This window comes from Rhamphochromis sp. 'chilingali' (genome assembly GCF_963969265.1).
Source record: "Rhamphochromis sp. 'chilingali' genome assembly, chromosome: 15".
Lineage (NCBI taxonomy): Eukaryota > Metazoa > Chordata > Actinopteri > Cichliformes > Cichlidae > Rhamphochromis > Rhamphochromis sp. 'chilingali'.
In genome coordinates this window covers 12,910,767-12,938,410 of record NC_137942.1, presented here as the reverse complement: position 1 = coordinate 12,938,410, position 27,644 = coordinate 12,910,767, and the positions used below count along the sequence as shown (strand labels likewise).

Sequence of the window (27,644 nt, the reverse complement as noted above, 5' to 3'; positions counted from 1 at the left end):
CAACTGCGGGAACTACTCATTTGAATAAACAAGCCTGATTTTGTACAAGGGGAAAAAGAAAGGCATAGTATACCTCATTTTCTACTAAAACACAGAAATAATCAAATACCACAGAGGTAAGGCATCTCTAAGTGTCTCTTAGAGCACGATTTGAAGATTGTGGATTAGGATCTTACATTGCTTACCAAGGTTTTTGAATTGGGATAAATGTGTTGAACATTATGTGTGATGTGTATGGAAGACAGCAGATAAACAAAAATTAAGGAATGGCTAAAAACATTAATTGAATAATCCGATCAATATGCTTGAATTTTGAAATGCAGCACATGTAGACAATGATATTCCCTTAATTGCTTGTTTGTTTTTTTAAGTAAGCCTTTTTTTTTTCGATTGTGAATATTGCCAACACAACAGAACTGTGTGCAGTAGCATCACTTCACGGTTTAATGTTTAAAAGCCTTGTAAATTCACCCACATAAAATCCGTCTTTGGCAGATGAAAGGGAAGATTAAAATAAGTCAAATGCATTTTGCTCTGAGGAGCACTTGTTTTATCAGCATGGTGTACAGGGCGGTTTGCTTGCAAGCTAAACCATCTTGGTATCATATGGCCACTGCTGTAATTATCTGGATGCTTTGATGCACCTCCACGACCACAGTGCCTAGAGAGTGTGCTCAGAGTCTGAATGCTCCGAGTAGGTGACACTTGAAACGCACCGTATGAATATGAATTTTTGACTGTGCTCTGCATTTACAAATAGTAGGATTTGGTTCCAGGAAAGTCTCCAGTGATTGCCGTGCCAATCACTCTCAGTATTTGAACCAAGGGGAAAGGAATGAAATGCAAAAAAAAAGCACCTCTGCCTTTGTCTCTGGCTACATATATGAAGCATCAGTGTCTGCAGTTCATTTATCCTTGTTATTCTGGTGCAGGCAAAATATGTCAGACCCACAAATGACATGTATGCCAGCGTGAAGTAATATATGTTATGAATGTATGTAGTCAGGCCAAGAAGCAACAAAGTCCTATTTTATGAAAAATGTTGCTTCAAATCAGCCAACTTTGTGATCGGAGTCTTATTAAAGCCAGCTCACCTAAAGATAGAGGTATTATGTGAGTGCAACTTTTTCAAATCACTGTGGAAAATACTGCATACATATTGCTGGGCTTTGATTTATGGATTTACTATACTGTATAAATGGAATGAATATGTGGGGAAAAAACACATAGCCAAGAAAATGGTTAAAATCCAACTGACAGCTAGTGAAGCTAAACCATTAGGTGGCAGCCCAGCACTTTTCTGCAGGGCTCAGGACCTCTTGGCTCCATGCTGTCCAGTCGTGACCTTTCGTTATACATTTTGAAGAAAATCTCAACTCATCACTGCACAGAGCTACTTGTGCATAATGCCGTCCACGAAGTTCTAATAACGGTCTAATATAGATCTAATTTTAATGAGGTGCAGTTTATAGATCAGATCTTTCGCTTTCTTGGGCCTTTCATCCGAAACAGTCTCTGCGGTCAGCAATTTGGGCACTGATGTAACAGGAAATACATATCAAAGTGAACTTTGAAGTCAAGTAACCGAACAGTAAATGCAAAAAGTGTAAAGGTCTTATTGTCACTGACAGTGACAACTCTGAAGGTCAGTAGTATTTCAATAACTCTATTGTAATGGTGTGCCAAGAGTAAAAGAAAAAAAAAGTCAAATAAATGAATAAATAAATAAGAATGAATAAGAGTGAATTTAAAAATTACGGCCCACTATATTCCTGCAGGTTATACTGTAGCCTTGACTTCTGTGGGCAGCAAAATTTCACCGGGAGCTCACTGGAACTGCCTTGAGAATAATGTCACACCCTTGACTTGAATCACAGAAAAGTCCAATTGAACTTTCCTATGAACCTGCCTCTTCTAAAATCTTGATACTGAATGTTGTAGGGTAAGAAATGCATGAGATGTCTCAGTGCTCCTAGACACAGCTTGGCTGAATTCAGTGGTTTGCAGATTCTATATTCATGGGGGAGAAATACTCTTCTTAGTCCTTGTAGTTATATAGTTGTTGCCTCTTCCTCATCATGTGCTCAAGTGTCCTTAGTGAGCGCTGGATTTACGTCCTGATTGACTGTCTCCATAACAATCAAAGGGATGATTGGTTCATTTAAAAGTGTTTTGAAGAGCCTTGTGTCATGTCTCCTACTCTCTATACTACTGGGATCCTTCCAATCCTTTACAGTTACTGCTCAGTGGAATGTAGAAATATGTTGTACTGGACTTTTCCTCCTTCATGGTTATTGCTTTTTTTTGGATTTGTGACTCAAATCCCTTGCTCTATTTTGAGTGATTTATACATATGAATGAAGATGTATGCCTGTGAGCTCAATGTGCCAGTATTATCCAATCAAACTGGGCTGCTCACTGGCTCCTGAGATTGCATTAAAGTGTAATATCAATGCAGCAATCCCTGGGTTATTGCCACTTTGAAATACCCGGTACCTCCGATACTGTAGCCACGTGTTATGATCAGGGGGGGATCTGTCTATTTATGTGAGGTTTCATGGGAGATTGCTGTGGTAAATTAATCAGAAGTTGCCAGCCATGTTTAATTCATTTGATCAATGACTGGATGAGGCTGGGGGGGGAAAAAGAAAAGTGTCAGTGTATTCAGGTGACCACAAAGAAGTAAGGCACACAGAATAACCAGACAAGACCTAGAAATTTAGTATTACTTATTTCCTGAAGTGTTCTCATCGGAGAAGACGCCGCTATCATTTTAATGCCTCACCTTAGGTTTCTTAAGTCTTCATAAACATAATTTATTATTCCAGCAGCTTGTAAAATTGTAGTTTATAATTTGATGACATTGAAGGCTATCCTGCGGAATGTTAGAAAATGGTGCCAAGAAAGAGAGGACATTAATTCTTGGGTAGTATTCTGGCTCTGCAAAGTGGTGTGCGGGAAATCACATTCCATAACTTTTTCTTATTGTTCCTTCACAATTTATTAATGAAGGATTTTCAGTTTATTTGGGAAAAGAAGATTGCCTTGAACCCCAGTCTTTAAATTCTTGTTTAGTGTGCAAATACTATAAAGCCCCAAGGACCTGTAGTGTGCAAAACATTGAGAATAGTCTGCCTGAGAATCTATCCCCCTAGTGATTTACCGATGTTGACTGTCTATTCTAATCTGCTTGCTTTTTAAACTCTCTGTGTGGTTAAGCATTTAAAACGAGAAACTTCTTAGTCCTACATGAGACAGCAGCTTTGATGTCATGATCGCACTATTATTTTATGCAGCGACCCAGTGCTATAAGGGCTATTTCATGCAGTAATGATTTTTGTGAGGAGAAAAACCTGAACTGACATTGGCACATTTTTCCTTTTTTTCCCCACTCCCCTGTAGGAAAATGGCTTTCTTAGCCTGCAATTTATCCAATTACGGATTTACAGCAGTGCAAAGTCAACCATATGATACAGCCTAAGTCTATTTTTCAGCCTTTGGAGCAAATCCAATCATTCCAAATGGTTGCTGATGGTAATAATTGCAACAGCATCACATTGATCGAGTGGGTCCACGGGGTGGAAACAAACAAAGCACACTAAGAAAAGGAGATGGTGTTTTTTTGTGTGTGTGTGTGGGGGGGAGGTTTGTTATTATGGCCCTTGTAAAAAAAATAATACTGAGGCATTAAAAGATGGACTTTAGACTTTATCGGTTGCTGATAAAGAAAATGCACACACCAATGTCCCAACTTTATTTATTCAAGACTTGAACGTAAAGGTAAAGGGTTACTGCGCTTTCTAAGATCAGAAGGACTTATGGGAATGACACGGAAAATTTATAGATGATCCCCATGTAACAGCTAGGTACACACATATCATAGTTCTTGGCTACTCTTTGTATCCTTATAGAACTTTATTAACAGTTTCAAACAACACCAATGATTAGTTTACAAAATGCTGAGTAATGAACTTCTAAGTAAGAATTCAATAAAGAACTAAACAAAAGGCACACAAGTCTAGTCAATGGCAGTACAATGACCAGCTAAACAGTTTACTCTAAAAAAAACCTGCTTAATGGAAACTAATTTGAAAAATCTTTCAGTCATCCTTTATAAAGTGTGTTATCCAGATCACTTCTAGACTGTTTCTGTATCTGTGTTTACTGTATGTTCCACAGCCCTGCCACAGATTGGCGATCTGTCCAGGGTGCAGCCTACCTCCAACCCTGTGACAGCTGGGGTGAGCTCCAGAGGCTTAATACTTAATTGTATACATACTGGTGCTGAGAGCAGTATTAGAAAAGATGATTGAGTCATTGTGACTGTTATTGCTCTGCTGCAGAACAGCTTGCGGCGAGGCTTTTGGTTTTGGTGGTGTCAAAACCAGCATTTATTTTGCCACCTACTTGATAGATGTACTCTACAGCACTTGCTGAGTTTATCGTTATTCTGGCTGTTAATTCATATCGCTGCGAAGAATAACAGATCTCTCTTGTCCGTGCTTATTTTGGCTAAAGGAATGCCTTTTTTCTTGCACACGTAATCCTTTCCATTAATCTCAGCACGTCTCTTGTCACTCTTGCGTCACCTTTACCTTGTTCTCCATACCATACAGTCCCTATTCAGTTAAGCTCTGGAGAAATATTTCAATTCACAGTAATATGTGATAGCTTGCTCTGCTCGTATTCATATCATAATTACATCTTAACTGTTGAGCTCCGGTCCCATAGTTTGTGCTGCTGCACCTCTCAGCCACACTCACTGCACACCTTAAGCCTATATCCATGAACTGATGGTCATCTGCTTCTTATCGGTGCTACATAACATTTGGTGGAGAGAGATTATCTGCTCCAAGCCATTAATTTTTGAGAATTTAATATGCTTAAGTTAATAATTATCTGCTGCATAGCTGATGTGTCTCTGCCTGATGCTGCATATCAAGTGGCCCCAGTATTTAGATTTATCCATCTAAATTCATTACACACAGCTCCTTACTCCTTAGTTAACTCCTCTGGAGTTTTTTTGTATGGAAATTGTTTCTCAAAATGACTTCATAAGACGGCGATACACATGTGGGTCTGCTACCATTTTCACTCCTTACTTACTTACTAAGACACTTTGTAAGTACTTTTGGTTCATTTAAAAAGGTTTCTGAGAACACATCTCACACTTGTTGCCAAATTGCCATTTTAATGAAGGAAGTGCCATAAGATTTCTCGGAGCACTGTCCTTGTTGATGCTGATAATGAGCCATCTTCCAAGAAGGAACTGATCCAGCTTCATGCAAGGCTAACTTTAGAGGGCTATAACAGATAATCATATTCTCTTTCTGTCTGTGGCATCTTGTAGAGTTGCTTCTTATAAAATATTTTTAAGAATAGCAAATACTGTAGATATCCACTGAGATGGCCCCATTTTTCAGTAGGCAGTATTTAATAAGATGAGACTGTTCATGCTTACACTCGAATGCTAAACTTGGCAAGGATACAAATCATTTCAGTGGGACATGGGAATGCATTCCAAACAGCTGACAACCATTACACATAATGGCCCCTGCTAAAGGCAAGGTCTCAGATTCATTCTCATGTTAAGTGCCTTGTCTGAGTGACTGATAAGGATGCATTAAAGAAGAGGTTGTGATACATGTGACAAATGTTACTGGCAAGCCAGTGAAGAGAAAGTGTTGTAGTGCAGGTGTGAATGAGGGTAGATGTCAGGTAGATGTAATGAAAAGAGTGGGGGAGGCAGCAGTGGCGTGCCTTCTGTGTCTGTACCACGAGCCTGGCATGTGGGTCTAAATTATTCCATAGAGGGTCTGCACTCTTGAAACTGCTGATATGATAATGAGTCTAATCACTGAATTTTAAGAAGTTTTGCCATTGTTTAAAATGCATTGTATCCCTTGAAAAGCTTAGAATTCAAATTAATAGTGTTTAAAGTCAGTGTGTAATTACACAGATAGGGTTACTGATCGAATTATGTCCAATTGTTTTTTGGGATGTGGTTAGAATATATGAAGCCACAGTTAAACTCTGTATCTATGAGGAATGCCACTTATCACCTGTCTTACGACAATCAATATAAAACACTTGATGAAAGCTGTCCTTTTAATCTCTGCATGTCTTGAAGTCTTGTCTAGCTATTGCATTGTGGAAATTTGTGAGTCTTGATTGTGAAAACTTAAGGTCTCCAGCCTTAAAGCCACAAGGTCATAGCATGCAAGCGGCATATTTTACATTATATGACATATTTTACGTTCTGAGGCTTCGCACTTCCCTGGAAAAGGTTGTACTTTTTATTTGGCAGTGCAGGAGCTGGAGAGTGGGGGGAGATTGATTTAGTGTGCTTCAGGTACACGGGCTGCTTTTGTGTCTGGAGTTGCAATTTAGATTTAGAAGACAGAGCGGCTGCAATCAGGAAGAGGTGGTAATCAATTTTTCTTGTTTATGTGCACTTGTTTGTGTGTGTGTGTGTGTGTGTGTGTGTGTGTGTGTGTGTGTGTGTGTGTGTGTGTGTGTGTGTGTGTGTGTGTGTGTGTGTGTGTGTGTGTGTGTGTGTGTGTGTGTGTGTATCTACAGCTGCAGAGAACAGATCCACAGCCATTGGCAAATAAGAGGAGCATGTAATGATAACCATTCCACTTTCCTTACTGATACACAGATACTGCCCTCGCTCTTCAGCACATTCAACCTCTTATTACATGCTGGACACGTTTGCTTTTGTTTTTTTTCTTTACACCTGATATACTTTTCAGTCATTTGCTTTATGATATATATATATATATATATATATATATATATATATATATATATATATATATATATATATATATATATATATATATATATATATATATATATATATATATATATATAGTGGTTCTTGCTTTCTTCTACACAGGCAAACTAATTCAGAGACCTCAAATATATATATATATTCAACAAAAAACAGCAAACTGTTTCCACTTGTTATTTTCCAATGCATTACATTGGTCCCTGAATTTAAAAAAAAAAAAAAAGAAAGAAAGAAAAAAAAAGAGGTTTATACTATTTACTATGCTGTACATTTGCCCTTGCACACCACAGAAGAAGCATATAGGAAAGTGTTACCAAGTACTTTATTACAGCTTGAGGACAGTTGAGCCTGCTGGGTCTTCATTAGTTTTAAACAACAGGACTGCTTTTTGGCAGTGCAGAACAGGTTTTCATGGAGCACCATAGTCCTGTGAATGAGAGAAGGAAGACGGATGAGCAAACGCTAAGGAGTTAGTTTTCACCTTGAACACACCATCACTCTTTTTGACTAATTCTCAGGTTCTGTCTATACATGCAGTTAAGGTACTGGTGCCTGACAGAGAGGCAACAGTGGTATATCTGGCATACAACAAAAAGATCAATCACTTTATTGCTATAGCGTACTACTGAACATTAAACAGAGCATTAAACAGAGCATAACAGAACAACCGAACACTCTTGAAAGGAATTATCATTGCATCTTTGGCCAAAGTGAAATAAAAATGGATATTTAGAGAGTTAAAAGGTAGGTCTTCTTGTCTAACAGCAAATTAATTAGATGCTGTGAAGGTAATGATTTGGTTTCCTGTTTGCAAGCTGAATGAACAGTTGTAATTATTTCAAAGGCTGAATGGACATGCCTGGTGGAAGCTTCTTGAATATGTCCTGTGGGCAAGACAGCTGAAACCAGGAGCGCTGGCAGCCCCACAGTACCTGTCTTCATAGTGAGTGAAGACTGAGGTGGCACTATGAGCCCCCAGTCTGCTATTAATTCATGCAACTGTCTGGAAGATGAGCTGTGGTGTGAGTGAGAGCACAGTTCTTCCATCTTTACACCTGTAAAATGGATTGACTGAGCACACTGCTGGGAGAGGACCTTTTTTTAAATGAAAGTTACCATGCCATATATTTCTCTCGGCATTCATTACTGGTCGTTTACTCTGTAGGTCCCAATCACCTTGGTGATGTCCAGTCTAATGTGATGGGCAGAACTAATACCGGAATAAAACCTCTATAGGCTATATGATGCAAGGACAATAATGTGAGTCCATGATGCCAAGGCTCCCTCTCCTGCTTCTCGTTATAGCCAATGTGTGTACACACACACACAGGGAAAGGACAGGACAGCAGTGACAAACAAAGCAAATAAACTGGACCGTGACATAGGTGGGGCTGCCTGAAAATTGTGTAGAAATGATGGAAATAGTTTATTGTGAGATTTAATGACCAGCTGTGTGATGTGGAATAACTCAGAACCCTCTAAAAACACATTACGGAAGTAAGGAGCTAGAGGAGTCGTCGAGGCAGGTAGCTGGGTGAGAGTCATTCCGAACACTTTCATTATTCACTGTCAATGTTAACAGAAATATGCAAGTAGAGTTCAATAATCAAGCAACAGCAAAGCAGTCTGACTGTAAAAAGTAATCAAAATTCTTTCTTCATTGTTTCTGCATCACTTTCTCCCAGCTTATTTCCAAGGCAAATTTTTTTCAGCTACAACATGACCACATCAAATGTAATGCAGATCAATGACAGTTTTGTTTGAATTTGTTTTGCTACGTTTGTAATTTTGCATCTATGCAGCGCCACAGGGGAGTTTAAATAAAACACTTAAGATGTGAATGAAGTTCAAACTTTCACCTTTGATTCAAGGGCCTTTACAAAAAGTTTGCACAAGCTTAAGAATTATAGCCATTTTTGTATATTTTAATAAATTTTTCCAAGGTTCAAAAGTAAGTGAACGAACTATCATGATTTTAAATACAAAGATTGCTTTTACACCTACCTCATCTGGGGAGTTCTTAACTTGGCAAGATATTGTTCATACAGTTTGCACTTCAATTTAATTTGATACATTTTGTAAACTTGAAAACTTTCCACAAACTCAAAGGCACTATCCTGCAGTCATTGCTGCCATACAGCAGCCTTGGCCTTGGCACCGTTTCTGATTTTCACTGTGACACAGACCCACAGTAGTTTCCGCTTCTTCCCACAATGTTCTGTTCCCTTTCCACTCACACTTATACTCAGTTTAAATTGATTCATTCATGATCCATTCATGATCCATTTTCTTAACTACTTAGCTAACTTAATGTTCAGAGGGGGCTGGAGCCTCTCCCAGATGACACAGGGCAAAATGCAGCGCACCAATCTATAACAAAGATAACAAAGATAACAAAGAAACACGCTTTCATATTCATACAAGTGGCTGATTTAAAAGCAACAATTAACCCGGAGCACTCAAAGGAAATCCATGCAGGCACAGTGGGGGACATGGAAAAAAGCAATAGAAAGACAAAAAAAGATAAACAAGAGACTTAAACCTAGACCCTTCTTGCTCCAAGGTGACAGGGCAACACCATGCCATCCCAACTGATTTACATAGTTGTAATAATTTACATAGCACACGTCATCCTAAAATAATAAGATCAAACACTGGCATTTACGGTAAGCACTGGGCCATAGGTTTAATAACTGCATTTGACATGAGTGATGGTCTCCAATTTGCTGCTCACCTTAACCCCTGTTCGCCTCACCTTGCATTCATGATCAGTGGAAAAATATTGCACCATAAATACTAGAGCTATCAGTGAAAACTAGAACAAAGTGTTACCATTTTATTAAATATATAAAAACAACTTTCAGCTACTTGTGGGCAGTGGAAAAACTTGTAAACACAACTATGGTATATCACCGCCCTTCAAGCAAGTATAGTAAAGTTGCTTATTTACACAGTCAACAGTTAAAATATTATCTTTTGTTTAGAGTGTGTTTCTAAATCCAATATTCATTCTTTTAGCTCCCGAGGAAAATATCTGACAGTTTTGTGTGCTAAATGTTCCGCTAAGTTCACTAGCAGATCTTTAATTGTTTGGTTCTGGGGTAGATATGTGCACTGTGAGTTTATCAGAGCTAGTTTGATGAAAACACATGGGCTGCTGTGGTCAAAAACAGTGCTATAAGCAGAGTACTGAACCGAAACGGTAAAGCTGTTGGGACTGGCAGCTAATCATTGGATGAAATTCACTTTCAAGATCCATAAAGCCAAGGCCAGCTTCAGACCCAGGTGATGATTTTCTGTGTGTTTATCACTCTAAGTGACTCCTTTGTTTTCTCCTTTTCACTTGATACAGTGTTATAAAAATATTGAGCCACTTATGAGCTATTGATCATGCAATGGTTGTATTAATGCAGCTATAATAGCTGAATAGTGCTACATGTTAAGGAATGATATTTATTCTTTTCTTTTTTTCTTCAAATTAATTTTGGAAAAACTGTTCTTTTAAACTTAGTATGTCTAACCTTACTGGCCCGAGTGCACCCTGTTAACGACCCAAGAAGACTGTTCATTAAAAAGGCAATTGAACTTCATCATTCTCAACTTAATAACATTAATTATAATTCTGACCTTCAAGAGATGTTTTATTATTTTTGCTACATCTGCTCAACTCATGTATTAAAACAATTATTTTGAAGAATGGTTTGTGGATCGGCCAGACTTTTTTTTTTCCCCCTTCCAAATGCATCGTGGTTTTATTATTGATAAAGATTCAAGGTTGAGGTCATGGTTAAGGTTATGGTGATTTTGTACTGTGCATAAACAAAATCCTGCAGGGCAATGCCAAGGCCCACAGATAAGATAAATACGATGCATACAAAAACAGTACCCTCTCATAACAATCTTTACAAGTCAGCATAGAGCTTCAGAGTTAGAAGTGCAAATGATGTTTACTGAAATGAATGATTTAAAAAAATAACAAGATTAAAAAAAAAAGAAAGAAAAGAAAGATGCCATTTGTAAACAGACTCGCATGCCCGATGATGCCATGTCATAGCTGACAACATCTTAAGAGATGCAAGTTTACTGATAAGGTGTATTTTTAACTCTGCTACAGAAAATATTAACTTTAATTGTTTTGCATTCGTGCTGAATAATGACAGCAGAGAGGAAACAGATATAACATAACTACGTACTCGCCCGTAGAAGGCTCAAAGAAAAGTAAAAGTTAAATCAAAGCTTGACAACTTGCATCTGTGCAAATTAAATTTCATCTAAAAAGCCAAAAAAATAAGATACTATGGTTCCCATCAATCTGAGTTAGGGAGCAATGTTGTCTCCTTATCCCTTTACAATAGTAATAGATTTGAGTCTTAAGGCAAAACGATCAGCTTGCATCCATTTCTTTTTTTAGGAGAAAAAAATAAATGACTGTCACCATTGACAAAACAGACATCCCAGCTAATCGGTTATTGCAAAAATCAACCACAGGCCTTTATTTTTGCTGTATTTCCTCAGTTTGTCATACTAGAAAAAAGGCTGCGACCCTCCAGCCCATCTTAACCCTTTCTTTATTGACGTGTCAACAAAGGCGGTATTAAAATCCCACAGCAGCAACTTGTTTCAAGTTAAGGTTGACAGAATCTTCCAATTGAAAATCAATTAATGGGACCCTCCCCTCTTCCTCTCATGACTTCTCTGTTCAGTTTGTTAGATTGTACACCATCAGACAGTGGCAGTGGCTGTCATTGCAGGATGACACTGTCCTGACCTTAACTCTTTTGAAGACAGTGCCTCCAGGTCTTCCCCGGAGGCTGTTGGGCATGCTGAGGTGTGCCATAGGTGGTGGAGCGCTGCAGTACCTCAGCTCATTTTGATTAATGGACCTCTCTCTGCCCCTGAGTGAGCAATTATCAGAGGGTAGGCAAAGTCGTTCATCACTGTAACCAAGCAGCAGGTCGCTTCCACTGTCGAAAGTCATACCTGCAGGGCGAAGGGGTCTACATCCCCCACCTCCTCCTCCCTATCAGCCAGGCAGCTAACCCATGTTTGACCAGGAGGGTCTGTCTACGGAAGGTCAGAGAGTTGAGGCTTAGGCTGTATGGAGTCAGAGCATGCCGCCTGCAAGCAAATTAGAGTGCACCCAGTAATTGTTTAGCTGCTATCTGGGTTCTCTTGCATTCATCAAATTCAAGTCTGTATTTTAATGTGAGATCAAGTTTGTAATCAGTCCTGTAGCACCAAGCCAACACACTCATTTAGAAAAACCCCAGTCTGTAGCAGTTAGTGGATGTGTATAACATATGTAAACCTCAGGGACTGAAAGAAAGTGCCACACATTTATCCAGTGTCCTAATAAATGTTGGTGCAACAATCAGTTATCCTTTGTTACAGTTTATCTGAAAGGAGTACTTATGAATGCATTTCTTCAGGGGCTCTGCTTGATTCTGTTTAATGGCAATAATGGTACATTTTTATTCATGGAAAATTTTTTCCAACAAAAGGTGAATTAAGCACAGAGAACACTGTGGTTTAAATGCACACTGGCACTACAAATATTGCTCATGAGTGTGTCTGCTCAGACAGATTAATGGGACCTTGATCCTTGACAATGATTTGCAAGAAGCTTGACCATATCATGGTCAAGAATGGTTATCTGTTCATACCTAACAGGCTAATGTCAGACACAACCGTGAAAAGTAAAAGACTCTTTGCACACGTGCGCACACACACACACACACACTCACACACAATACACCATAACAAGCATTGACCTTACTGTTATTGTCCATTAGTGTGACTGACAGTTAGCTCCTGAGGTTTTGTTGCCATCCAGTGAAATTACATTTTATATCTAGCAAGCAAACTGCCTGTTCATTCATGTAAAACTCATAACTAGGCCTTCTTTACTATCTATGTGTTTTATTCTGCTCACCTTTTAAGGCTCTTGACTTCTTCCGATGCAGAATCAGAATTTGCCACAACAGTTTTTCATTACTTTGATGTTTGCATTAGTGCTAAGGGGAGATGTGTTTACAGAAATGTAAGTAATAGTACTGTCTAATTGCTGGGTCCATTACAGCACTGTCATTGCTATTATGCACCTGTAATCCCTTCATCCGCTGTTAAAAATGCAATTAACAAAATTGTTGTTTCTCTCAGGGACCAACAATTTACCTGAATCTATTGGTCAATTACCGGTTTGTCTTCAGGCTGACCCCACTGGCTAATGGCTTTGGAGGAAGGCCAGAATCTGATTTCCTTTTAATAGTGTCTAATGGGCTGTCAGCCTATACATTATGAATGCAAAGTAACTGCGCACAAACCATCCCAACACACTATTATGGCTGGGTTCTATTAATTGATTCCACTCTTTAGTTTTAAGCTAATGGTTTCCTCTTCTTTTTAAGCAAGCTGGTGAATCTGTTAAATACGTTCTATTGTTAAAATAGGATTGGGAATGCATTTGAAGTAAAGCGATTTTGTTTGACCGCCCTGTTATCAAATCACTGTGTGTTATGCATCCAAAATGAGCAATGTCTCTGTCACATTAATGAGATAGTGTCTCTCTTGCTCACTCTGTCCAAATGAAACGAGGGGGAGAAGGGGTAGTAGTAAAAGGTGGGGGTCGTCTGTGTTTGGTTTTGTCCACGTTTTGAATTTCAAGTGGCCAAAAAAAACAAAACAAAAAAACCCCAAAAAAAACTGTTATGTCAGTCAGGCTTACTATTAATTAACTGATCATTTTTACACTGCTAATTTCTTATGAATATATTTTTTATACACAGATAAATATATTTTTAGTTGTTTCTATTTTGAAGGAAATCCTTTCGCTGAGTGTGCCAGCAACAGAGTGTGTTTCCCCACTCGAGTAAAAGCTATCATAAAAAAATCTGGTCCAGACATTTGCTGCTGTGCTCTGGAAATCCAGAAATCTGTGTGCTGCTACCTTGTCTGGCCTCGATCTCACGCTTTCCCCTATATCTCACTGTCTCTATCTTTTGCCATTCCCTTGCCCTCCTTATTACCATCGCTGACTGTCTTCTCAATCTGAAGCTCACATCTTTATATCGCTCCAATTTTCACACGGTGAGATGGAAATTGAGTGGGAGGACTGGGTTGCAGGATAAGATGGAGGTCTCGGAGTGGACAAAAATAAAATCCAATTTCAGCAGGAAAAAAAAAAGAAAAAAAAACTCATCGCCCCCCTCCTACCAGCTGCCCATGCCCATCTTCAGAAAGTCTCACCTGTACATCTATGGAATCTCAAAACCTGGCACACAGCAGGAAGGTAAAGAGAGAAGGTCTGTGCACTACTCTCTTGCAAGTGAGCTTGAAAACACACCACTGGCCCTTTTTTCAACTTTTAAAGCCACTACTCACTTCATATCATAATAGGAGATTTACCAGGTGACGCTGCGCTCTGAAGAATTTCTAATGCTCAAAGCTGCATGTCCAGACCCAAACCATCCAAACAATTTTGTGAGTGAAAAGAGGACGCCAGTACTTTAAAGGGCTTATTTTTTATTTATTTTTATTCTAACTGAGCTTTGTGATGGGCAGAGGGTTTGATTTGGACAGATTAGGAGCAATAATCTTTTATCAGCTGAGATCCCTTTCCAGGCAGTAAGCCTTGTGCATCTGTGGTACTAAGGATGAATGAAGGGTTTTCACAGAAGTAATAGGCATCTCTCAGTTAAGGAGGGGTCAGCTATAAGGTGAAAGCTTAGTCAGTGTGGACAAGTGAACAGAGAACCAACTGTTTGATGGATAGCAAAACAGAAAATGCCTGAAGGTTTAGATTACATGCGCCTAATTATCTTCTGCTTATTAGAGTCGAGGATCTGTCCGTATCTCAGGCTGGAATGCATCATAACAGCTTTGCTGAATCAAAATCAAATTTACTCATCCAATTCTGTTTTTCATGTTGACTTTTTTGTTTCACAGCCTTCCAATATGGGGAAAAATACAGACATCTTCAGATATATCTGGCCAGCAAAGTTAGGCGCCATCTACTTATTTTTGGAGTCTGAACAATGAGGATCCTCTAGAGCTGTAATCTAGTTGACTGACAGCAGCACACAATGCCTTTCTCCACTCCTAACCAGAAGACTTTCAGTAAAAGCAATGCAATTCATGAGAAGAGAACATAGACGGGTGGGGTGAGAGAAATGTGCTCAGCCACAAAGAGATAAGACAGAGGGAGGAAGAAGGAAGACAGCAAAGGTGAGAGAAAAAAAAATAAATCACAAGATCTTAAAATTTCTTCCTGCTGCACATCTCCGAGGTAGATCCTCAGTCATTTGTGGGCTCAACCTCACTTTCTATCACTGCTACCATGTTGTGTAGACACATTCTACTATTTGCAAACAATAAGATATTTAAAGATCATCACAGGGCAGAAAAATAAAAGAGGAAGAACGAGAAGAAGATTCAAAAAAGCTTAGAAGAGCACAATCATTCACTAAGAGTATTTGGCAATTTAAAAAATGATCAAGATCCACACAAAAAAATAATTAGTTCTTGCCCATGTTTCAGCCCTACGCCAAACCGAATGAATGTTAAGCTTGCCAGTGTTTTTTTTATAGTTTTCCTGACAGGCAATGACGATGAATAAGAAATTAGATTTACCAAAGAATCTTCTCAAAGGCAGCAATTTGAACATCTTTATGATCTTAACACATAACTCATTAGCTTATTCCGACTTAGATTCTCAAATGTTTCAGACTGTTAGGAGTTACTTTTACAAACATCCCGTAGGGAAAAGTGAGTTTAAAGAGCAAACTTAGCCTGCATGCTTTATCCAGAGGGGCAGAGAGGAGGATGAAACGAGAAAAGATATGAGTAAAGCCGGGTACACAGTGCAGCCCATTATATTGTGTGATGTTAGCTTTTCCTCATGAGGCCTTACTCTAGGCTTCTTTTTGCTGCTTGACATGGCTCACTCACAATTCCTAAACATTTCCATAAACTCGCAGTTTTGTGGAAGATAATAAAAAGGTCTAATTCAGCAGAAGCAAACAGCACCTGGTGGCCTCAGGCGCCCTTATCTCGCACAGAGATATGAGATTGTACAGTGTGTGAAACCAAATTATATTTTTGTTTGCCTCAAAGTGCAAAACAATCTTGCCAGCATCTAAGAAGCGCTCCGAAGTAGGCAGAGAAGGGTAATATTGCAGATATGAGGCTATTTCTACAGTTTATCTCTCATGTGAAAAATGCAACACTTAGGCTGTGATGATGTTAGGGATTCTGTTTGACTCTCAAAGCCTATATTGACTGAGCTGGGAAAAAAAAGAAAAAAAAAGAAAAATCCTCTGTAAATCGAACATCCAGTCACAAAAGAAATGAATCTCTCCATATGAACTGATCTGCAACAAAAAGAAAAAAACAAAAAACAAAAAAACAAAAAAAACAACCCGTGGTGACATGAGTCCAAATTACAGTCTCTGATAACACATGGGTGTGACCCAGGAGGAGGAAAGCTCTCAGAACAAAATATCACTTTTGTTCAGAGAGCTCTTTTGTTCAGACGTGATGGTAGCGATAATGCTAAGCTCGTTGTCAGGGCTGCTGTTCACAAAAAAATAAATAAGAAGAAGGAAACACTTCTTGTGAGAGTCCTGGCCTTTTATCTTATGTTACATCATTTGTCCTTTATGAAGATTTATAGATTCTATTCAATATCTAACTGAGAAAATAAATAATTCCCCATAGTTCGACCTCCCACATAAACCACTTACAAATTCGCACATGAATGCATATGCAAACAATCGCTAGATGCTTTTTTTTTTTTTTTTTTTTAAATGTATACCTGTTGTCAAGGTTTCAGCATTTCTTATTTCTGCCTCAGATCTGCAGCCTGTTGCTTGGTTTAACAGCTGGTGGGGGAGGAAGCCATCACTCTTCAATACATGCATGTCAATCAATCTGATTTAAAGAACAAAATAACATTTCTCTGACCACTCAGTTTTGTGCAGGGTGTACTGCGGGTCAAGCTAACAGAACGTTCATTCTCTCAGCCGTTTATTACTGGCAAGATGGAATTTACGGTACTTAACAAGTATAAACAGTATAAACATGGAAAAGTACTCACTTTATACTGCTCAGGAACAACTCTTGTTTGATAGACTTTTGTAAGAAATGTGTAATGTTATTAAGTTAGCAATATTAGGCATAACTGTAGAGTCCATTGGAAGCTAAAAAGCTTATGTTTGACTTCAATTATCAAATAAGGTAACATACCACCGCAGTTTTATCAGCATATCAATCAGCTTCACATTCAGTGCTTTGAGTCAGTTTTACCTTGCAGTTTATAGCAATGCTTCTCCAAAGAGATGATCTATGTTTTAACTCTGCTCATCCTTTTCGACCGAGTGTTTAGCATAAATACTGCTTCTTGGCATCTTTTCTAATCACACATGCAGTGTTCTCTGCTGTCTCTATTATTGTTGTATCCAAATTGATGCATTGTTTTATGTGTACTGAATGGCTTATTTGATTTTGCATACAACCTGCATGTTTGAGACCAGTCTCACATCATATTACATGCCAAATTTTCCCCTCAAGCACAACTCAATCACATCCTGGATCTCTCTCCCACCATTCTTTCGTGCCATTCCTTCCCATTTTAAAAACTGTTCCAAATTGGTAAATGGAAAACTACTTATATTGACCACTCAAAGCACTTTCACACCATGATTCACCCATTTGTACAGTCTTATTCTATGCACCTCAAGCAGTTTATTTATCTCTTACACAGTGAAAGAAGGCATTCGGGGTAACGTAGGGTTCGACTTCCCCGAGGACAATTTTATATGGCCTTGAAGAGCCGAGATGGCAAACGTACAGACTTTCTGTACTTAAGTGGAAGGATAGATATCCATGTTTAAAAATACTCCAGTAAAGGTTGAAGTACTGAAGCTACTTTTTTACTCAAGTAAAAGTAAAAAAGTGCAGGCTCTGAAATGTACTCAAAGTAAGAAAGTAAAAAGTAGCTCCTTGTAATGAAAATATGTAACTAAATTTGGGACTGCACACAGTAACTGTGCTGTTTTTATTGTATTTTATTTGGGGGGGGGGGGGGAAAGTAGCACTGTGAAGGACAATTCTACTAACCATTTTTGTAAAAAGATAACTGAACTTTGCGCTATAATAATATAATATGATATAAAACAATATTAGTACATGAGAATGCAAATATTATTCCAATCTAAATTCCAATTCACCTGAAAGCTTCAATCTGTTATGTAGATAGGAAAAAAAAACAAAAAACTATGTTCTGTTGTAAAGGGTGACTTTGCCTGCACACTTAATCAGTAAGATGAGTCCAGCTTGACTGATGTCCATCTCCTGCACTGACACTATACTGTTTATACTGTCTTTACACTAGACAGTATACAGTTGATATAAAGTTAAATGCAAATTAATCTCTGCCACACTTGATGTAACCTGCCTCTTACAGTGATCACCAGAGGTACTGTGCAGCAGTCCAGCATAATGTTTTACTGTGATTTCAGCACATTATTGTAAAGTAACTTGTTTATCTGGGGCAAAACTATCTAGTATTTTCATGCAACATTTCAATAACAAAAAAGTTTGTGTAGCTGAAATTATTTTGCAGGATGTTTCCCAATATGAAAATACATAATTTATCAAAACACACCATATACAAATATAGCATGTGATTAAAAAATTATTACATCTAAAAATTTTATTTCACTTCATCAAGTGTCACTGAGGTGCCCTTACCTTTAAATCTAACCTCTCTTCTTCTCCTGCCTGTCTTTTCTTATATTTTTCTCCATCTCAGAGTGAACTTTTCTCTTTTCTTTTGTCTCCCTGTGAAATACAGCAGCTGGACCTTTAGCTAGCAACACACTGTGTGACAAACTGCACACAAACAGTTTGTGCGTTTGCTGATATTTGTTGAGGTGATAGAAATGTTGAAATTACCTGCCACTGAAAAACGTCACTCCTTTCATACTTCCTTCTACGGAAGATGATTAGGGCCACTGGAAAAAAAAATTGGGGACATCTTTCTTTTTTATAATTTCCCAGAATTCTAACTTCAACCTGACCTTTTTCCTCAGAATTCTGGAGAGAGAAAAAAATGCCCTCACTTTTTTCCTCCCCAGTGGCCCTAATCCTCTTCCGTACATTTCCTCCTCCTCTGCAGCAATAGCTAGATTCTGAAGTGCCGCAAACACAACACCTGCACTCCGTCCAGACCACTTTAACTCCTGAGTATAAAAGCTAGAGCTGAACCTAAAGTAACAAGCCTGTTTTGAAAATGTAAGGAGTTGAAAATACCAATGTTTGTTTAAAAATGCAGGAAGTAAAAGCAAAATGTTGTCCGAAAAACAACTACTCAGGCAAAGACACATGAAAATTGTACTTAAGTACAGTCGTCGTTACTTCCCACCTCTGCTGACACGACAGTAATTGAACCGCCAGCCTTTTGATTAGTGGATGACTCACTACACCTCCTCAACCTCAGTCACCCAGGATTAAAACCTAAAACCAGTTTTACTCATATAGTAATAGGATTCAAGTTTCAATCAGTGATGCCTCCAGAATTTATTTATTTATTATTTTTTATAGGAGTGGTCATATTTGGGTCACTAAAAATATTGGGGTGGTACACCAAATAAACTAAAAGGAATAAATAAATAAAATTTTCCATTTTTATTATGCTGTTGTCAAATATAGGTTACTTGGAAAATATGGCAAAAGAGAGAAAGAGAAAAGACTTATTTGCCTAGTTAATTCCAGCTATTAAAGTTCACTGAAAGTAGGTACATATGAAAACCAAATAAGATTTTGAAATCCATATCTATTTTAACCCTTTAAGACCTACCATAGAACCAAGTCCGCCAGAGCTTATCTTTACATTTTTACATGCTGTAGTCCCATTTTTGAGAGCATTTCAAGTTGCTATACATCAATACAACCGTTATAGCCCAAATTGTAATATATGCAGTGTTGGGAAGGTTACTTTTAAAATGTATTCCATTACAGATTACAGAATACATGCCCCAAAATGTATTCTGTAAAGTATTCCGTTACGTTACTCAATGAGAGTAACGTATTCTGAATACTTTGGATTACTTAATATATTATCATGCTGTTTATAACTACGTGAATGTACTATTGCTGTGATTTATTACTGTTACTGAAGGTTCCTGGCTCCGAACTGTGGTAAAGGGACCTCTGGCTAATACGTCGGGTTCCGTGTCGGGCTCGTAGCCGAAAAATAGCTTTACTTTATTGTCTGGGTCAACTTTTCTTGCGAGAGACAGAGAGAGGCGTTGAAAAGCTGCTCCAACGGAACTTATTGTTTCGGAGGAAAACACGAACACAGCGTACAGTTGAGTCTTAATAGCTTACTTACAACTAGAGATGGCACGATACCACTTTTTTATGTCCGATACCGATACCGATATCATAAATTTGGATATCTGCCGATACCGATATGAATCCGATATAGTGTTTTTTAATCAACAAAACTGTTTTTTAAATATCTTGCTGCATTTTGTATAAGTTCATACTCAAGTTTAAAACAACAACTACACTAAAGCTATTCTGTTATACCTGTATCCAAAAAAAATATTTCATAGTTCAGCAATACTGATCAATCTAATAAACTTAAACCTACACCATCCTCCCTATTCTGGTATTTTAAAGAGTACTTAGCATATATATTAAGCAACCTAACTAATAGGGTTCCAACTCCCAGCAACAACAAAAATAAATAAATAAAAAATAGGGAACCACCCCTCACACTCCACCTCATGATGCTTAATCGACGTAATCAACCTTAATTTGATGCAGTGTGGAAAAAAAAATGCACAGAAATCAATTATTTTTCAAGAAATATTAAATAGATTCAACATCTTTCTTCAACAAAATTGCAGACTGCACAGATGGTACCTTCACAAAGGAAAAAGTACTATAGCTTACTAGGGTATATATATATATATTAGACTTAATAGTTACTATATACAGTAATGGACTTCTATTCATTTTGCATCAAATTAAAACTTTGGCTGTCAGATAATTATTTATTAAAAGCTAGACATTTTAAATGAGAATAAGAAAGAAAAGTATGTCTTTGTGCCCCCTTTTCCCTGTTAATGCCCTATCGGCCCCCCTGGCTAAACTTTGCTAGATCCGCCCCTGCACAGTTACCAGCGTCAGCTACGTAGAAAAAGATCCTCGAGTAGAAAGTAATATTAAATAAATTCTAACAACAGCTTATAGAGCTTAAACGTGCTGCTGTTGTTCAGCCGCTGGTTTCCTCTTTCTGGTGCAAAGTGGGCCAAAAGCAAACAAGAGAGACGTACTCCCGACAGAAAAGCCGATCAGCTGATCGTTAAGCAGTTTCATGATTGAAGTAGCAGCAAGAAGAGGCAGTCGTTTGTTAAGCTTAACGCAGGAATGCTTTACAAACATTCAGAGATGGACTTACACACTTGCTTTACTTCTCTCGGGGATAACTTTGTCGGAGATGAAATGCCGGGTTGCTAGCGAAGCTCCAAATGCTATCCAGACCACCGACAGGTCCCGCATGCCACAGCCGCTCTATCACGTGATGCATACTGCTCCGACATGCTAACGTTCTGAGGTGAGTTACGGCGTGTTGCAAGTTTTGTGAGGTGCTTTCGTGATATTTAATGGATCGGATTACATTTTTTATTTTTCTCCGATATCCGATCCAGTAATTTAGGTCAGTATCGGACCGATACCGATACGTAATATCGGATCGGTCCATCTCTACTTACAACTGGGCTCGTCAGGCACTCTTCTTGGCTGCAGTGGTTATTATTATATTTACATGCTTCCAGCTCCCGTTTTTGCTCAATGACAACTCGTACTTTTCCTTTTTCTCCCTCCCTCGCTCACAGACACATAACGAGTATGGCAGTCCATTCTCCCTGCAGCACAGACTACACTGCCTATGATGCTACATTCTTTAGAGCTATACCTGTAGCATTCTGCCTATTAGCTTAGCACAACAACAACAACAAAAAGGCACTCTCTCACCCAGGAAACACAGAGAGAGAGAGAGGGCGTCACACTGTAACCATGGCAACCGTAACGCTGCCACCTGGAACAACATAATGTAGCTGTCAAACAAAACCCAAACAGTCCTGACCCGCCATAATATGAAACAGGGAAGTACCACCGTGTAATCAATTTATTTTAACAAAGTAACTGTATTCTAAATACCACCTTTTTAAACAGTAACTGTAACAGAATACAGTTACTCATATTTTGTATTTTAAATACGTAACGGCGGTACATGTATTCCGTTACTCCCCAACACTGAATATATGTATGTCCATAGTAACTACATAAATTGCAAATAAGTGCAATAAACTACAAAGAAAATGAAAATTGTTTGTGGGCTTTTGTTTTGTTTTGTTTTTTGTTTTGTTTTTTTTTACATAAATTTCTAGTTTAAGAGGTTTATCCCTCAAAAATAAAATACAAAAAAGTTGCACAAAATAGTTTCCAACAACAGGAAATATATTTTGAGTGTCTTCATAGTTTTATTTTTGAGATACACCAATTTTTATATACTGCAGGAAAAACTAAAATAAATATTATAATCCAAATTTGCAAAAAAAACCCAGCATGTGCATCAAAATAAACTATTTCCAGCAGTGCAATTTGAGTTCTAAGCATCCCAGAAACTATACAGAAAAGGATAGAGTCAAACATGACTTTTAAAAAACACCCGTATAGGCTTATAAGGCCCCGTAATGGCGGTGTAACGGTGGACCCAAGAAATACCAGCCGGAGCGACTTTGACAATGCAGAAACCTTTTATTAAACTCGGGGTAACGTGGACACATATACTCCGCGCTCTCTTTCTCTGCTGTCACCTCCGTCTCCGTCTGTCACTGCCAACACATAAAGAGACACAATCACTGTCAGATCCCAGCACACCTGTTCACCCCGCCCCTGCGCCGCCCCGGGAGCTCACTGCGTCACGCCTCCTCTGCAGCTGGCCAAGGACCACACCCACGCCACAGGCGGACATGCGATAGTTTGTGCTGACGTCTATTCCAACGTGGGAAGTGTTTTGAACAGCTGATCGGTTCGGCAAAGCGTGTTTCTGGAATATGTTTTTGATGCTGCAAGTGCTTTTTATGCTATTTTTGCAAAGCCATATGTGTAAGGAAACCGTGACCTAGGTCAAGCTGATGGCATAAGATGTAAGTACAACTCCTCCGGTTTCATATGCAAAAAAAATGATTGCGCTAGCTTACGTGGTTCTGGTTCTACAGGGATTTAAAAATAGTTACAAAAAAAGAGTGTGCCCTCTCTGACCGGTTTTAAAGGGTTAAGCAGTAATAAATAACAAGTTAGTGTTTCATTGTAGGGTGTTTTTTCCTCTCTCTTGTGGCCACGTTTATTAGAATTATTACTGACATACAGTGTTGGGGAGTAACGGAATACATGTACCGCCGTTACGTATTTAAAATACAAAATATGAGTAACTGTATTCCGTTACAGTTACCGTTTAAAAAGGTGGTATTCAGAATACAGTTACTTTGTTGAAATAAATGGATTACACTGCGGTACTTTCCTGTTTCATTTTGTCGCGGGTCAGGACTGTTTGGGTTTTGTTTGACAGCTACGTTCTGTTGTTCCAGGCGGCAGCGTTACGGTTGCCATGGTTACAGGGCGACACTCTCTCTCTCTGCGACTGTGTGTTTCCTGGGTGAGAGAGCGCCTTTTCGTTGTTGTTGTTGTTGTGCTAAGCTAACAGGCAGAATGCTACAAGCATAGCTCTAAAGAATGTAGCATCATGGGCAGTGTAGTCCGTGTTGCAGGGAGAATGGACTGCCATACACGTTATGGGTCTGTGAGCGAGGAGGGAGAGAAAGGTACGAGTTGTCATCGAGGAAAAACGGGAGCTGGAAGCATGTAAATATAATAATAACCACTGCAGCCAAGAAGAGTGCCTGACGAGCCCAGTTGTAAGTAAGCTATTAAGACTCGACTGTACACTGTGTTCGTGTTTTCCTCCGAAAACAATAAGTTCCGTTGGAGCAGCCTTTCAACGCCTCTCTCTGTCTCTGCTAGCAAAGTTGACCCACACAACAAAGTAAAGCTATTTTTCGGCTACGAGCCGACAGGGACCCCGTTGTATTAGCCAGAGGTCCCTTTACTACAGTTCGGAGTCGCGGACCTTCAGTAATAGTAATACATCACACAGCAATAGTACATTCACGTTGTTGTAAAAAGCATGATAATATATTAAGTAATCCAAAGTATTCAGAATACGTTACTGTCATTGAGTAACGTAACGGAATACGTTACAGAATACATTTTGGGGCATGTATTCTGTATTCTGTAATGGAATACATTTTAAAAGTAACCTTCCCAACACTGCTGACATAGGACAATCTTCCCAGGGGGGCCCACTGGAGGGGCCAGCAAATTTTAGGGGGTGGCCAGTGCCCCCCCTTGGTGGCGCCCCTGGTTTCAATAACAACTGTCCCTCTTTGCAACCGTTTATGTTCCAAGTGATCTGAGTTGATCCAAAAGTGTGAAAGTATTTTTTTGGGGAGTTTGTTTTGTTTTTTACATATTTGTCACACTTACATGTTTCCCTGACGAAACCTACCTGGCCCATTGTGGGAAAGTAATGGCACTATCCAAAAAGACAATCGCGGGGTCTCTCCAAATTTAAATTAGGTATGGTTTTTAATTTTTAGGTGCAGTTTTAATTACAAATGGTTGGTGCATTTAATTTTATATTTTTGAGTCAAACATATGGAAGTGAAACTGGTTTTATGCATATATCCACAATCTCTAAATGAATAGGTGCAGGATTTGAGACTTTTCAGCAATGTACAAATCTTTCTCAGGTAAATAAAGACTAGAAATAGGAATTTTGACTTTGATATTGACTGACTACGAACAGACAGCTAACATACTGTAAACAGACCTGATCTGAACCATTTCAGTGTTTGTAGTTCACCCTGTGAGGTCTAAGCCATTCATGATGAGCTCAAATCTGGACTAAATGTCATGTTTTGGACATAAGAAAAAGACTTTACTGGGAAAAATGTAAATACTTTGTGAAGTGTCTGTTTGATTGTTATTGTTGTTATTACCCCCACCACCACCACCACTCTCTCTCTCTCTCTGTGACCCTGCGGTGGAAATCACTGCATGAACTCAGGAACACTGTCAGTAAACACAGTTTGTTGAATCTCGATATGCAAGTGTGTGTTGCTACAAAGTCTCTCCATCAGAGAATCTGTTGCTTATCTCAGCAAAACAATGCCAAACAGAGAGTGCTAAAGTGGCCTCTTTGGAATTCACACTTTGCTGCATTATAAAATGAAAAATTCAACAAAGGAGGCCTCAACAGTGGAACAACTGAAACTCTATTTCAAGCAAAGATGGGAAAAACAGCCTAATAACTACAGCTATTAGTCTCCTCAGTTCCCAAACACAGAGTGTTAAAGAAGGGGTGATGCAACACAGTGCTATATGTGCCCTGTCTCAGCTTCTCGAAAATGTGTTGCTGTCACCAAACTCAAAATAAGATCTAGACCTTTTAAAAAGAAAAGGTCTCTGTTTCAGCATTCGGTATCTTTTCTTTGTACTAGTTTCAGTTAGTTACTGGCATAAATACATTTTGCAAATAATTACTTTCTACATAGTGTACCAACTCTTTTTGGTGGTGATAAGGATTGGGGTATTATGTTATAGTAAATCTAATTACTAGGACCCTTGGGTAAAATTTCAAGACAGACAAAATACCTCAAATAAAAAGTGCAGCACACTTAACATTGCCTTGGACAATCCTCTTATTAGCAAAATTAGCAAATAAAATAAATTATCCGTTCCTAACTGAAACTTACCTTGTAAAGCTTTCTTTTTCATTTTCTTTTTCTCTAAGTCAGTTTTTTGCATTTGGTTTGTCAGACAATCGCTTGGCATGCTGTTGTGGACTTGCTACTGGTTCTACAACAGATAAAACATCCAAGTTAAATTTAAGGAAACTGAAGTAAATGCACAGGTAAGAATTATTACAGTTGAATTATCACCATTATACTTACTCTGTCTCCGTTATGCTTCTGTTTGTTTGCTGGAAAAAACCAAGACAGTTCTGTACAAATGTAAGGCAGATATAGCAGAAGGAATAGCTGCAGTCTGCAGGACAGAGGCCAGTGCACACATCCATACACATCTGGCAGCAGATGTCACAGCAATGGTCAGAGCAATATCTCCAGTCCTCGCACATACAGCAGCAGCCACAAGACGGTTTGCATTCCTCCTCACTTTGTAGGCAGGAGCTGGAAAGCTTGCAAGACTGTAACCCCATGGGAGTGCCTGCCTGCCTGTTAAAACACACAGAGACACCGAGAGATGAGATATTGGAGGAAATCACTCTCTAGAAAAATGGTCTCCTTTTCAAGTCCAGAACTGGAATTGAGGATGTATATAAAAAGGAATTCTGTGGAGACAAAGATGTTGATAATTGGCTGTCAGCCTGTCCTGAGCACTGTACAAGCTACATGCTATTTCGAGTCACGTCCAAAGTTCCTGCCGCATGCACTGTTTTTGTGTGTGTGTGTGTGTGTGTGTGTGTGTGTGTGTGTGTGTGTGTGTGTGTGTGTGTGTGTGTAGGAGAGAAAGAGCAAGAGAGAGAAAACAGTTTGGCCAACTTTTGGATATAATGCTTGATGTCACGCTTTATCCCCTGGGGCTTTACTCCAGTCTGTGCCATCATCTGTGACGTTCATAAGACAAGGGATGAAGTCTAACCTTCAAAACACCATGACAACCTCAAATGTCACTAAAGAGAAGTTTTCTGTTTTCTGAAAAATCAAAAATGTCCATAACTAATTATAAAAAACAAGCCCTTTGTTAGGCCTACTTGTCATGGGGCCTACAAGACAGATTCTAATAAACAAAGATAATGACCAATGCACTACGAATGAGGAAACAATTAGTGATTAGAAATATAACATTGGTCACACTAAGGAAGAAAAACTTTTTTTTTTGCATTGTTTTAAAATTAGAACTCTGTTTCTGGCAAATAGAAAGAAAGAAAACTCAAAGCTGATCCCTTATTTCTCAAGAGATTGCCACAGCAGAGGGATCCACATGTTTGCTTTGGCACAGATTTAGCACCAGATGCCTTTCCTGACACAACCCTCCTATTTATCCATCCTTGGGGCCAAAAAAAAATGAGTACAGTAGCTTGTGACAACCCTGAGGCAAGGACTGCATCTTCTCCTGATCTCAAACTGAGGTTCTTTCACATGTAAGGCTCTGCTGCTATACACAATGGGGTCACTTACATCTTACAATGCTGTGATTGCAGACATTCCCAAACTATCTATGAATGGTACTCAAAGATCACTGATCTTTGATCAATGGTTGGTGACCGATGGCCATGACCTCCCAGCCCATTGTTCATTCAGTGGGCTAGTTTCAGTTTTTGTGCAAATGTACTGTTTATAAGGTTGGGGAAACCTGCAGTCAGCTGAGACTGAAGAAGTCACTTGGATACGTGATGAAACATTTCTCCCACTGAAAACGCTACGCCCAGATGAACAGAATCAACCTTTTGGGATTTACTTACCTGGATGACTGAGCATGCACCAAGACAATGGGGTCACTACTTTTGCATTTACTAAATAAGATGTTTTAAAAGTAAGGAATGCACAAATGTATCATTTAGATATGAAAAAGAGAGAGATAGAGACGAGAGAGAGCAGGAGAGAGACACTTATTTGCACAGTGAAGGTTGATAAAATCAGAGCTCCTCTGTGTCACACTGATAACACCCGATGAGCATTACAACAATCAAGAG

General features: G+C 38.8%; 1 long non-coding RNA gene across 1 annotated transcript; it reads right to left on the bottom strand.

The window, feature by feature from the left end:
- Positions 1-7,116: 7,116 nt before the first annotated feature.
- On the bottom strand, positions 7,117-26,318 carry LOC308411875. Its single transcript, XR_013974464.1, has 3 exons — positions 25,882-26,318; positions 25,684-25,786; positions 7,117-7,223 (listed from the first exon to the last, which is right to left on the bottom strand). It is a non-coding gene; the product is annotated as an uncharacterized lncRNA (long non-coding RNA).
- Between the last annotated feature and the right edge of the window lie 1,326 nt (positions 26,319-27,644).